General features: G+C 37.8%; 1 long non-coding RNA gene across 1 annotated transcript; it reads left to right on the top strand.

Annotated features, from left to right (window-relative positions):
- Nucleotides 1-2,290: 2,290 nt before the first annotated feature.
- On the top strand, nt 2,291-6,204 carry LOC116412018. Its single transcript, XR_004223475.1, has 3 exons — nt 2,291-2,362; nt 2,961-3,001; nt 6,141-6,204. It is a non-coding gene; the product is annotated as an uncharacterized LOC116412018 (long non-coding RNA).
- The last annotated feature ends 6,811 nt before the right edge of the window (nt 6,205-13,015 follow it).

Here is a 13,015-nt window from a genome sequence, read left to right as displayed (position 1 = left end):
ATTTTGCATTGGCGAAACGTGATGAAAGCAACTGTGGACACACACAGAGCTGTTTGTAAGGCATTATAAAGCCTTTTCCTTCCTTACCTGACAGTGGCACTCTGATTGGTTAGAAGGTATTGCAATGGCCCATGGTGATTCCCTTGTGGCCGTGGATACATACTGTCACTGTTCTATGTTACACAGAATCCCACTGCCTCACTTATACTCATCCTTCCATTGAGTCAGGCATCTGTGTCCTCACTCCAGGAACTCCAGGAACACATTACTAAAACTTAACACATGCTATTAACCTAAAGATTGGTTATAGTTGATGTGGCAAGTTCTCATTGGTCAATGACCATTAAGTTCACTTTAGGGAGTTGGCCATAGATTCCTGAGGCAGGTTGGCCAATGGAAGTTGGGAAAATGCAGTAAGAGACAAAAGGGATTGAATTTCCAAACACCCTTGGTCAGAGGGGAGGAGACTTAGCAACTGTGTGCTAGATAGGATGTGTTTGAAGCTTGCATATGTTGTAACCTGATTGTAACTAATATGTAAATTTCTGAACATCCTTAAATACACAAGTTACAATGTATATATAAAATACATGCATATTCTATTTAATAGAGATATGAGGCAAGGAAGTCTCCCTGGGTTAACATATTGCTCTTAGACTTGGAATAAGTCCAATATGCATGTTCCAAGTCATCCTGCAGTTTTTTTTAATGCATTTCCCTAAATTGTCTGCTTAATGTTAGTGATAATGTTAGTGATCATTGCATGCTGTCAAAATTTATTCCAATGATCTCTCAGTACTCTTTTCTATTCATGTAAAACAGGAGGCGTACAAAGTCCTTTATTGCAGAATTGCCTTAAGATATGGTCACATTAGAATAATTAACGTATTGCTCCCATGGGACCCATTTTGTGTAGTAGTAGTGAATAATTATTTGTTGTAATTGAAATGTGTGCTTAATGTTTAACTACTGTGATGCTATAATTATGTGCCAGAGGAAGAAAATGTGCTCAACACAAAGATCTTGGAAAGCAAATATGTTGTGACTTGAGTGTTACAGGTGTGGAAACTCAGTAAACGCTCCACAGAAAGATCAAGCTGTAATAGATATAAATTGCTTTTAACAACAAGCTGAAAACAACTTACAAGAACACAGGCTTCCCACTTAGAGAAGCTGGTTGTGTAACATCACTTCACTGGTCTGGGGGTGAGAAATTGGAACTGTTTAGCTGTTGTTATTGTAGCCTCGATGGGATGCAAGGTGATAGGTTTTTGATATGTGTGCCTTTATTTCAGAAGAAGATATGAGTCAGTACAGGAGGGGATATTCAAATACAAGAGATCCAAATGGAAGGCTTAATGCTGAACATTACTCATTCAATTATTGAGTAACAACAACCATGCATATTATCTACTGGTATTTTTTTTAACTATATAATGTGCCCAATAGTGATGATGGAATTTTTTAATCAGACATGGATTTGCGAAATTCCATGTTTCGCTATTTTCCCAAAACTAACTGTGGCTAAAAAAAAGTTGCACAGTAGTTGAATTTTTAAGATTTTTTACTGTTTCTCGAAATTATCAGCAGTTTCACAAATTTTCAACTAAGCAATCAGGATAGATTCACTCATCACTAACAATTAAATTAGTATAGCATCTTTTCCAGAACAAGTGCAAAAGTGATTCTTAAACGAATTCAGGCTCTCAGTTCTAAAACCGATTATTTTAGTTAAAATATGAGTTCGAATATGGAATTTTTTGCTATAAAAAAGATTACACTAAACTGCTGAATTTTCCAAGTGCCAGTTAACTTTGACAGTTTATCAGGTTTAGGAAGCTGTGCTTTATGCAGATAATGATCTTGCTTCAAACAAATTGTATATAAATGAACCTAATATTAATATAATAAGGTTAATTAAAAAACGTGCATATTTGTTAAGTTCTGAAATGTCCCTTTTAATACTTTGCACTTTGTGGCAGTTTCAGATAACTAAGCCTTTAAATACACCATGAGTTGTACAGTATATGGTCATTATTTTTTTTTTTGTATTTCACCAAATTCTTTATTACAGTAATAAATGCAAAGTTGCACATACATCTTATGCAAATATTCGTTTAACAATCTTAATATCTTCTTAAGTATTGTTAAGGCACTTAAAGGAGAAAGAAACAAAAAAAAAGAAGGGAAAAACGAAGTAAGCAAAGGGGAGGAGAAGAAAGAGCATAGGAGCTGAATACACAGAAAACATCTTTTGTAGAGACTCCGGACTATCTTTATCGTTCGAGGCTAGAAGGGAGTCTTAAGGAGAGGGGAGAGAAGGTGGAAGATATCAAACTTGAAATCATTTGGCACATAATCGGTGAGTATTAGGTATCTCGCTATGGCAATCATATGCAATATTTTACATTATTTTACAGCTTGTTATGAGAGTACAGGTAGGATATCCAAGGTCTCCAGGTTAATACATACTCCTGTTGTTTTCCATGAATTGAAGAGGTAATCTCTTCCATTGTGCAGATATCATTAATATTCGTAAACCATTCCTCTATAGTTGGTGGATTTATATCCCTCCAATGTTTAGGAATTAGAGACTTTGCTGCTAAAAGCAGCTGTAAGAGGAGGCTATGTTTAAATATATGCTCTGGTAGATCTGTGTGGTATAAAAGTACTAATTGAGGAGTAAGTATCACCTGGGTACCCAAGATCTCCTGAGTAATCATTTGTACATTGTTCCAGAAGTGAGAAAGTACTGGGCAAGATATCCAAATATGGGGGATTGTTCCTTGGGCAGAATTGCATCTCCAACATTTGTCATGCGGTAACAGACCCATTTGATGTAGTTGCAACGGGGTTCTATACCATTTTGAAAGTATCTTGTATGAGTTCTCTTGATATCTATTACTTATAGAACATTTGGCTATCAGCCTAAAGATTTTCCCCCATTCTTCTTCTTGCAGGTTCAGTTGCAGTTCCGTATCCCAGGTGCGTGTAAAGTGAGGTAAGTTAGAGTATTTTTTTGCAATTATTAGTTTATACAGTTGAGATATTAGGTGGTTGGTGGGTTCCTTAGCGTTGCATATCCTTTCTAAGTCTGTGAGCGGTCTATCTGCTTTTTGTAGAGTAGGGTTTTTTTCCAGATAATGTTTAATTTGAATGTATCTCCAGTAGTCTCTTTTGGTCCAGAGTGACGTGTCCGTTTGAATGGTAGAAGGCTTATCTGGTAATTCTAAGACATGTTGTAGCTGTAGGTTTTGTATTCCAAAGGCCTGGGAGAGTCCATTGTCTATTAAGCCCGGGGGATATTCCGGGTTTAAGCTTAACGGGGTTAACGGTGAAGGGTATGGTATCAGCTGTTGAGCAGAGTTAAGGATTTTCCAGAACTTTACTTGAGCTTGTATCTGAGGGTTGTTGCCTGCGTATAGCTTAATATGTGGGTCTCTGTTCCAGAGGATATTTTGTGTTGGTAATGTTGTCCAGTAATTCTCTAGTGTTTTCCATTGTTTATTAACCATAGTTTGTGAATGGTCCGTTAGTTTGGTCAGTAAAGTAGCTTGGTAGTATGATGTAGTGTCTGGGAGACTTAGTCCTCCTGCACTTTTGGGCATATATAGGATAGTTTTCCTCAGTCTGGGATGTTTCTTGCACCATATAAATCTACTGATTAATGAATCCAATGTTTGGAAAAAGCTTTTGGGGAGATGAATAGGGAGTGATTGAAAATGGTATAGGATCTTAGGTAGTACCGTCATTTTAATTATACTTATCTTTCCTGTCCATGTAAAGTGTTGGAGGTCCCATCTTTGAAGCAGTCCCTCTATTGTAGAAAGTAAGGGTTTATAATTGTATAAGTATATGTTGCTTAGGTTTTGTGGTATAAATATTCCCAAATATTTAATCTTATCTTTTTGCCATTTGAACGGAAAATTTGTTTTCAGTAGTTCCCCCATTTGTTTAGGCATAAATACTGACAGTGCTTCTGATTTAGACATATTAATCTTGTAATTCGAAATTTCTCCATATGTTTGAATCTCTTTCATAATGTTAGGCATAGAAATATATGGGTTTGTCACAAACATCATTAGATCGTCTGCAAATACCGCAGCTTTATACTCATGTGTTCCAACTGTCAATCCTTTAACGTCTGGATTTGCTCTAATTGCTATTAGCAGATGTTCCATACACAAAACATACAGTAACGGGGACAGCGGACAACCTTGTCTTGTCCCATTGCTTATACAAAAAGGATCTGACTGGATACCATTTATTTTAATTTGAGCTGTGGGTTCAGAATAGACTGCCATTATTTTGTCTCTAAAGGTGTTGGTTAGGCCCATTCCTTCTAGCATATGTTTCAAAAATGACCAATTGACTCTATCAAATGCCTTCTCTGCATCTGTTGAGAGGAGCAGAGAAGGTATGTGTTGTTTTTGAGCTATAGCAATTAGATGTAAGATTTTCATCGTGTTTTCCTTTCCCTCTCTTCCCTTTACGAAGCCTACTTGGTCCCTATGTATCAAAGTAGGGAGTAGATGGCTAAGTCTTGTAGCTATAATTTTTGTGTATATTTTGAGATCTGTATTGAGTAGAGATATCGGTCTATAGCTGCTACAGCCTACCTTGCTACCTTGCCTGGTTTGTGAATTACTGAAATATGAGCTGCTAGAAATTCTTTGTTTAACGGGTGGTTTTGGTCTATTTCATTAATAAAGCTTAGGAAGAGAGGGGTAATGGATGTAGCATATTGTTTGTAAAACTGGTTTGTGTAGCCGTCTGGTCCAGGGGCCTTATGAGGTTGTGTCTGTTTTATAGCCAATATTATTTCTTGGGTTTGGAAGGGTATACAGAGGTTCTCTATAGTAGTGGCTTCTAATTTAGGAAGAGGATATTTCGCTATGTATTCCTTAATCTTGGTCTGCAATGTGTTCTTGTTGTTTTTTTGTGGTAAGTTGTATAGGCCTTCATAGTAATTTTTAAAGGCTAATGCTATTTTGTCGGGGATAACTTGCATTTCATCTTTTTTATTTTTAATTTTGTGTATGTGTGTATTTATTTGCTTGTCTTTTAAAGCTCTAGCTAACAGTTTCCCTGACTTGTTTCCATATTCATAATATTTTTGTTTTAGCCTAGACATTGCGAATTTTGTCTGGGTGTTCAAATATTGTTTCAACTCAAGTCTTTTATTAGTTAGGGCCTTTAGAGTTTCACTTTCTAGGTTTTGCTGGTCTTGCTCTTCCAATTGCTTAATCTCCGTAATAAGGTTTTCTATGTTACTTTGTCTTTGTTTTTTAAGTCGTGTGCCATGTTTAATTAAAATTCCCCTAAGTAAGCATTTGAGGGCTAACCATTTGCTTTGGTGGGTTGAGGGGTCTGCTATTACGTTGTTTTTATATTCATCTATGGTAGACTGGATTTCTGTTTTACAGTCAGAGTCTTTTAGTAAATTATCATTTAACCTCCAATTCCATACGTGCTTAGGTTTGTTTATAATTTGAATAGTTACAGATGTTGCTGCGTGGTCTGACCACATGATATTGCTAATAGTAGCTTGTCGGAGTTGTTGGAGGTGGTGTTGGGAGATAAATATATAATCAATTCGTGAGTATCCATTCTGGGCATAAGAGTAGAAAGAGTATTCCTTAGAAGAGGGGTTAAGGAATCTCCAAGTGTTTGCAACTTTCTATTCACCTCTTTCCTAGTTTGGATGGGGGAGCTGGCTATACCTTTGGATGTATCCAACATTGGGTTAAGGGCTAAGTTCAGGTCTCCTCCTAATATTGTAACCCCTTCCGCAAAATTAACCAGTTTGTTAGTAAATTGCGTAAAGAATTTTCCTTGCTTTACATTGGGTACATACACACTTCCTATGGTGTATAAAGTATGATATAGTAGGCCTTTAATTACTAAATATCTCCCATTCTGGTCTGCTAGTATTGCCTGTACTTTAAAATCAATTGTATTTTTAATGGCTATGGCCACTCTTTTTGTTTTCTGCATGGGGTTGTTACTGTAAAACCATTGTGTATAGGTGCCTAATTTATGCATTGGGGGAGCTTCTTTTCTAAAATGTGTTTCTTGCATAATAACTATATCACCCTTTTGTTTTTTCATAATGTTAACTATCTGTTTCCTTTTTTCAGGAGTGTTCAAGCCATTCACATTGAGGGACACAATTTTCAAATTATCCGCCATCATACCTATCAAGGTGAGTGTTACTATACCACATGCATTTGTACCAACTTACAATTTGAAGATTGCCACAGCGAGATAGCCACCTAAGAAAAAAGAAGGATTTGTGCCAAGAACTATATACATATATATCTATCGTATTCACTATTTCTGTCATATAACAATTTTGTATTTTGGCCGGATTGGTTCCGGTCCAACCATAAACAGCATAGTTATGTTTTTTAGTACACATCAAAAATGGGTTTAATGCTGTCCGCCTGTATATTATAGGCGTGCATTGTAGTAATCCCATCTATTGTTGAGGAGGGTGGGTATGCTTTCTAAGTGTCTGCATAGCCTTAGTGGGTAGTATTTTGTCCCTTAGTTCAAATCCAGGGAACGCAGGTTTAAACCTTAATAGGCAAAATAGTTTACCAAAGTATTGAGTATGGGCTTTATAGGTAGGCATTGTCTGTTGTATTGCTGTTTCTTATAGTTACCAGTTTCATCCAGGTTCTGTGGTTTCCATCTGGTCTCCATTTTTATCTATTATTTGGCGCGGTCGCTTTCTTTTTGCTTTAGGAGTAGAGACTTCAGTCCAGTATTCTCTTGCTGGTAGGGAGACTGGTTCCGGTATTTGCACAAATTTTATCCATTCTGTGAGGGATATACCTGTTGCGTTGCAGGCTTGCAGGAAGGGCTGTATGTCATCCGGACATGCCAGTGTATGTAATTTCCCTGCTATTGTAGCCTGTATGCTGAATGGGTATCCCCATCGAAATAGAATCTTCTTTTCCTTAAGAATATCAGTAAGCGGTTTCATCATGCGTCTCTGTTGCAAAGTGAACCAAGAAAGATCTTGAAGAATTATGATTTCTGCATTACCATGCTTTATATTCTTTAGTTGTCTAGCTTTAATGAGGATTTCCTCTTTGACGGTGAAGTGTAAGAGGCAGCAAATCACATCCCTCGGTTTCTCTGATGCCAACCCTTTGGGCCTCAGAGCCCTATGTATTCGCTCTATATGGATTTCGGTGGCTTCAGGCCTATTCAGCACAAAGTTAAATATTGCCATTGTTGTTTGCTTTAACTGCGTAGGTTCTACCGTTTCCGGGATGCCCCGCACTCTTAAGTTACACCTTCTGCCTCTATTATCTAGGTCTTCCACCCGTTTAGTTAAGGCTTGTATTGCCTTACCTTGTATTTGTGTCACCGCCACAATTGAGTCCATTGAGGTTTCTACCACCTCGAGTTTTGTGTCATTTTCAGCCGCTCTGATGTGGAGCGCTGCTATTTCCGTTTTGAGGTCCGCTACCTCTTCTTTAAGTATATCTTTAATTTGTTGTGCTAAGTTTGCTAAGTCTCGCTTCGATGGTAGTGTCTTTAGATATGCCATTGTGTTTTGTTCAGAAGCCGAGGAGTCCCCGTCGGAATCTGGATCAGAGTCTCTCCCTCTTGCCTCTGCTGCGCTAGGCCTTTGTGCGCATCGCTCGCCTCCATCGTCTGAGGGTGTCAAGAATTTTTTTAGGAGTTTCTGCGACTCGGTGAGTTTATGCATCTTTGGATCCTCTTTCGTTTGCTCTTTTGTTTTGCCATGTTTGCCCATTATTACTGCGTTCTCTTACTTTCTCCCACAGGTCTGCAGCGGAGCTCCAGCGCTACGCGTCCATCTTAGTTGGCAGTTGGCCACGCCCCCCAGTATATGGTCATTATTGCATTGCTTGATAAAGAGGCAGAACCCACAAACATTACATACAGTATGTACTTGCATGTTTGGCTAAGTAAAGCCTTTGTTTTCACAGCACAAAATAAATCTAGACCTTTTTGTTTGTTATATAATTTGCTTACAAGTGTGGAATCACAGTGAGATGGTGAAATAAAGAAATTTGTTATTTTCTATGTGCATTTTCTATATTTATATATAGAGGGTTTTGACCACGCACCAGGACTCTAAACAGTTTGAGTGCATGCTTCATCTGCATTATATCTCAAGGCCTCGAGAAAGGTCCCAGTTTGGATCAAAATGTTGCGTTGTCTATTCATGCTGTTTTAAATACGTTTTGTTTTTTCACATGAAGTCTTGGTGGTGCTGGTCTTTTTTGTAGTATTGGAACTTTTTCCAATAACCACCATGGGGACACGAGGTAGGATATGTAGCGGTGTGCCTTTCTTTGTGTGTGTGTGTATGTATATATATATATATATATAGGAACAGGTGAAAACAGGCACTCACGTATAATGAAGTAATAATTTGCCTGGGTGCAGTATAAAGTGAGCATACAAAATTAGAAAGAATATGCCGCACACTCAGGTCTTAGATGCAAAAAACAAAAAATTTTTTATTTGGATCAAGGACTGACGTTTCGGCCACACAAGCAACCTTTCTCAAAGTGCAGATGTGGCAATCAAACCCCCCTGATAAACCCAGAAGTGGCAAGCCTTGATGACATCATAGAGTGGGTGTGTCTAAACACCAGACACTGTACAGACACAATTTGAATAAAACAATTAAAAAGGAAACCAAAAATGAGTAGAAAGTGCAAGAGAAGTGAATCACCCTGTGTAAAAGGAGCGGGAAATCCCAGTGAAATAAATAAAATGCAACAAGTGTGCAAAGAAAGGGCGCTTGAATCACTGTGTGGCTGAACTGCAACTCCCAGTACCCGCTCTGATTCGAAGGACACTGTGGTAATTTGTATATGTTTGTCCATACTGTTAAGTAATACGCTCATACACATAGGTAGGCTGGCGGCTTGGGGCACAAGGAAGCGATAAGAGCACCGTAAGCACAATATTGTGCTGCAGAGGGTGGCAATGTATCAAGAAAGGGAACCATGTAGTTCACATATATATATATGTATATATATATATATACATTTTCAAAGGACCTGCACTCCAATTTGCAGTTAAACAAATCATTTTTATTTAGTGCATCTGTACATCCAACATTTTGGCCCACTTTAGGGCCTTTCTCAAGGATACATAAATATATATGCATACTAGTCCACCATAGGCAATAGACAATAGACAGTCCACCTGACAAAAAAACAGGTCAATGTTTTGTTCTCTTCCTAAGACCATTATTAAGGCCTGATAAAGGTCTTATTATAACCGATGACATCACTAAGCACCATTTATAAGCATATCATACAGGATTTTCATGGCTCTTGTGTATTATAGATATGTTCTATTTCTATCTATCTACCCATCTATCGATCTATCTACTACGTTCATCCCTGATGAAAGTTCCATTTAGGTTTTTTTATGTTCAGTGAGCAAAATGCAATTTTGAGTGCAGTTTGCATGTTTTATTCCCACAATGCACTGTTGTCCCCAAAATCCAGAATCATAGAGGACACAAACAGGCAATTCTTTTGATGTTATTGTGTCGTGCATATCTCAACTGCATCTGATTCAGTCAGGGCCTGTTCGGCTTCTACCAGGTTTATAGTCATAACAAAGCAGGAAGGTATAGTTCAGGTAAAATAATTGTCCAAAATGAAGTATCAGAAGGTCAGAGTCATGAGTCATATTCCAGGCACAGGTTGGTTCAGGCAGCACAACAACAGGGTCAGAAACAAGCCAAAAAATCAGGAATCAGAAAAGCAATCAGAAATAGCTATTTAGAGCACCACCCAGGATTTAGCAAGGAAATCCTTTATAGGGGCATTGATCCTGGATCTCTGGCATCTATTTATTTCAATTTTTAGCTTCAGGCTCAACGTGATGACATCACGTCCTTGTGTCCCATGTGGTGTCCATGGTCGCCACAATTTTGAATGCAGCACTAGAAGAGAGAGGGGCACCATCATGCACTTCTTACAGATTTTCCAAAATGGACAAAACTACCTGTGCGTTTCATCAAAAATTGCTCGCAATTGCACCTCCTTGATTTTCTGTGTTAGGCATGCAAGTGACATGTGTGCCCTATTATTTTGGTGTAGATGTGGTGATTAAAACAGGGCCCAAAGGGAATCCTGGAGCTACTGCCTAGTCAGGAGGTGAAGGTAGCTTCCAGGTTCCCCTGCGTCAATAGGCACAGCATATGCAAATTAAGGCATATAAGGGAAAAAAATTCCACATGAAAAAAATGTGGCAACTTCCTTATTCAAGTGACCTAAAATAACATCATGTAAGGGTTTGGATTCAATAGGTATTTTGATTCAGCTGGATCCTGCTGAAAATGGCTCAGATTTAGCCAAATCCAAAACTAAATCCAGCAATTCAGTGCATCTGTAGTTATAAGCAATCTAGACAACTCAATATATGGCATCCTATGGAACATGAGGTGACTTATGGGAAAAAAGAACACACAGAATCTTAGGGAGTTATTTATACACTGAATTATTTATTCATTTAGATTAAAATGTACAAGAGTTATTTATTTAAGGTGCAATCTTTAATTAAGCTCTTTGGGGGTTATGTAATAAAAAGCACTGAGATTGCCCAGGAGCGGTAACCTTTAGCAACCAATCGACAGGGAGCGTTTACTGGTCACCTGTTTAAAAGCAATTAACTTATAGCTTGCTATTGGTTACTGACCTGGGCATACTCAGTGCCTCTTATTATATATGAGGGTTTGACTTTTAGCTACCCACTGTAACAGAGATATATTGTTATTGTCTCAGAGCTTCTATAAAGCCTTAAGGGATGTATCGAAGACACTCATAAACAGCATATGATAAATTAAATTTACAAAACATAGGTTTATAAAATTCTGAAAATAAAAAACCTTTTAATTCATTCCTACAGTTGATTTCCTTGCTGTATACTTGTCGGGCAGAAAGGGCAGTACTCATTTTCTAATATTTGTGCTGACGCAACTTTGTTGTGTTTGAGATACACACCTGGGGAGTGCTCACAGTTTAGTGGGGATGAACGCCAAGAGTAGAACAAAGTATATACGTCTGGCGCTGAAGACTAATCCATCAAACTCACAAGGAGGTGGTTGATTTCCAAAGCTAATTGAGTTGGGATTTGTTGAACTGGGTTTTAGCATCACTGTGTTTGCTTGCTAGCTTCAGCATGCAGGAGTTTTTTCTGAAGATGCACTTCAGATGAAGATGAGGCTTTTTAAATCTGTGCGAGGAAAAGAACGCTTCAGTAATACATAAATTCTTTCCCTAAACAGATAAAAGGCAAATGGCTTGAAAAGGCTTTTACTGTGCTCCATTAGGAAGAGAAATGAATGCATGAATTCATTACAACCTCCCTTCCTCACAGAACTCTGCAGGTTTCATGTGTATTTGGGTAAGGTATGGTTGCAGCTGTGGGTCACTTGGTTGAAAAGAGGATATTTGTACAGTTCTGTGTTTGCATTGGCATGTTTGTCTCTGCCAGCTATTTGTGTACTCAGTTCCAAAGCTGTTGAACAAGATAGCGCAGGTGTAGATGGCACAGTGTCAGCTAATAATTTCAGCAAAATGGCCTTTACTCCCTTATGCCCCATCTTCCTATAAAATGATTCAGGTGTACAGAGCTTGGTGGAAACCGTGTGGATTACAATGAAAATGATTCCTCTCTTTTGGGCACAGAGGAAGTCAATAATTCCCGTTTCTGTTTTTCTGAATTTAGCCTTTATGTTTTTGCCTGCATCATCTTCAAAAAAGAGGAAAGAAACACCCTTTCATGAAGAGTGTTTGAAGCATAAAACATAAACCTCACTTGCATTTCTAATTATGTTTTAATCATCTACAGAAACAATTCCGCCCTTCAGTTAGCTTTGTCAAAAGAATTCATTCTTAATCAATGAATAGACCAGACATTTTAGGGCTTGTTGATTTCTGAAATCAATCGTCTTTCTTTGTTGCCAATCGACAGCAGTAATGATGAACAATTTTGAGCTCTGTTTTGTTTTGCAGCCTTTCTTTAAAAAAGTTAAGTTTATATAGGCTGAAAATATAGTAAATCAGTTTCTTTGATACTTTTCAACAAATGTTAAAGGAACAGTAACACCAAAAAATGAAAGTGTATAAAAGTAACTAAAATATAATGTGCTGCTGCCCTGCACGGGTAAAAGTTGTGTGTTTACTTCAGAAAGTCTACTATAATTTATATAAATAAGATGCTGTGTAGTTTGGGGGCAGCCATTAGAAGGAGAAAAGGCACAGGCACATAGCAGATAACAGATAAAACACTATTGTATTCTACAGAACTTATCTGTTATCTGCTATGTAACCTGTGCCTTTTCTCCTTTTTTCCAGCTTGAATGGCTGCCCCCGTAGCTACACAGCAGCTTATTATATAAATTATAGTAGTGTTACTGTAGCAAAAACACCAGTTTTACCAGTGCTGGGCAACAGTGCATTATATGTTTTTCACTTTTAAAGCTCTTTTATTTGTTGGTGTTACTGTTCCTTTAAGAAATTACATCATAGTTTCATATTCAGACATTTTCAGGTGTAAGAACTACTGAACTAGTAAGTAAAACAGATAGCAATCAGCAAAAGCTTGGTTTTGGTATTTGTGACTAAATATGTGACAGGAAGGCAGCAGTGAAGCTTAGATCAGAGAAGGGGAGTTCTATTAGTCAGGGCAAGATACATAACATGAGTTGCTAAAATAACATTCGTTAGATACCTGCAGTCAGTTTGGGTGCATGCAGATAATGTGCAGGATAGAAGGGAAGTTCTTCAAGGAAAGAATCTCAGAATAGACGAGGCTACCATCTACTGGCAAACATATTCATTATCACAAAATAATAGCATGCTATACAACTGGGAGTGGCAGCAACCCAGTATTTAAAAAAAAAAAAAAACAAAGTGACATAATCATCCAAATATCATCATCTAATTATTTTTGTATTTAATAATATGTAGTATATGTGTAGCACAGGTTGGCTATGGTT

Source organism: Xenopus tropicalis, chromosome 7, assembly GCF_000004195.4.
Source record: "Xenopus tropicalis strain Nigerian chromosome 7, UCB_Xtro_10.0, whole genome shotgun sequence".
In the NCBI taxonomy this organism is placed as follows: domain Eukaryota; kingdom Metazoa; phylum Chordata; class Amphibia; order Anura; family Pipidae; genus Xenopus; species Xenopus tropicalis.
Note: the sequence above shows the minus strand (reverse complement) of the source record. Positions and strands in the feature narration are given on the sequence as shown.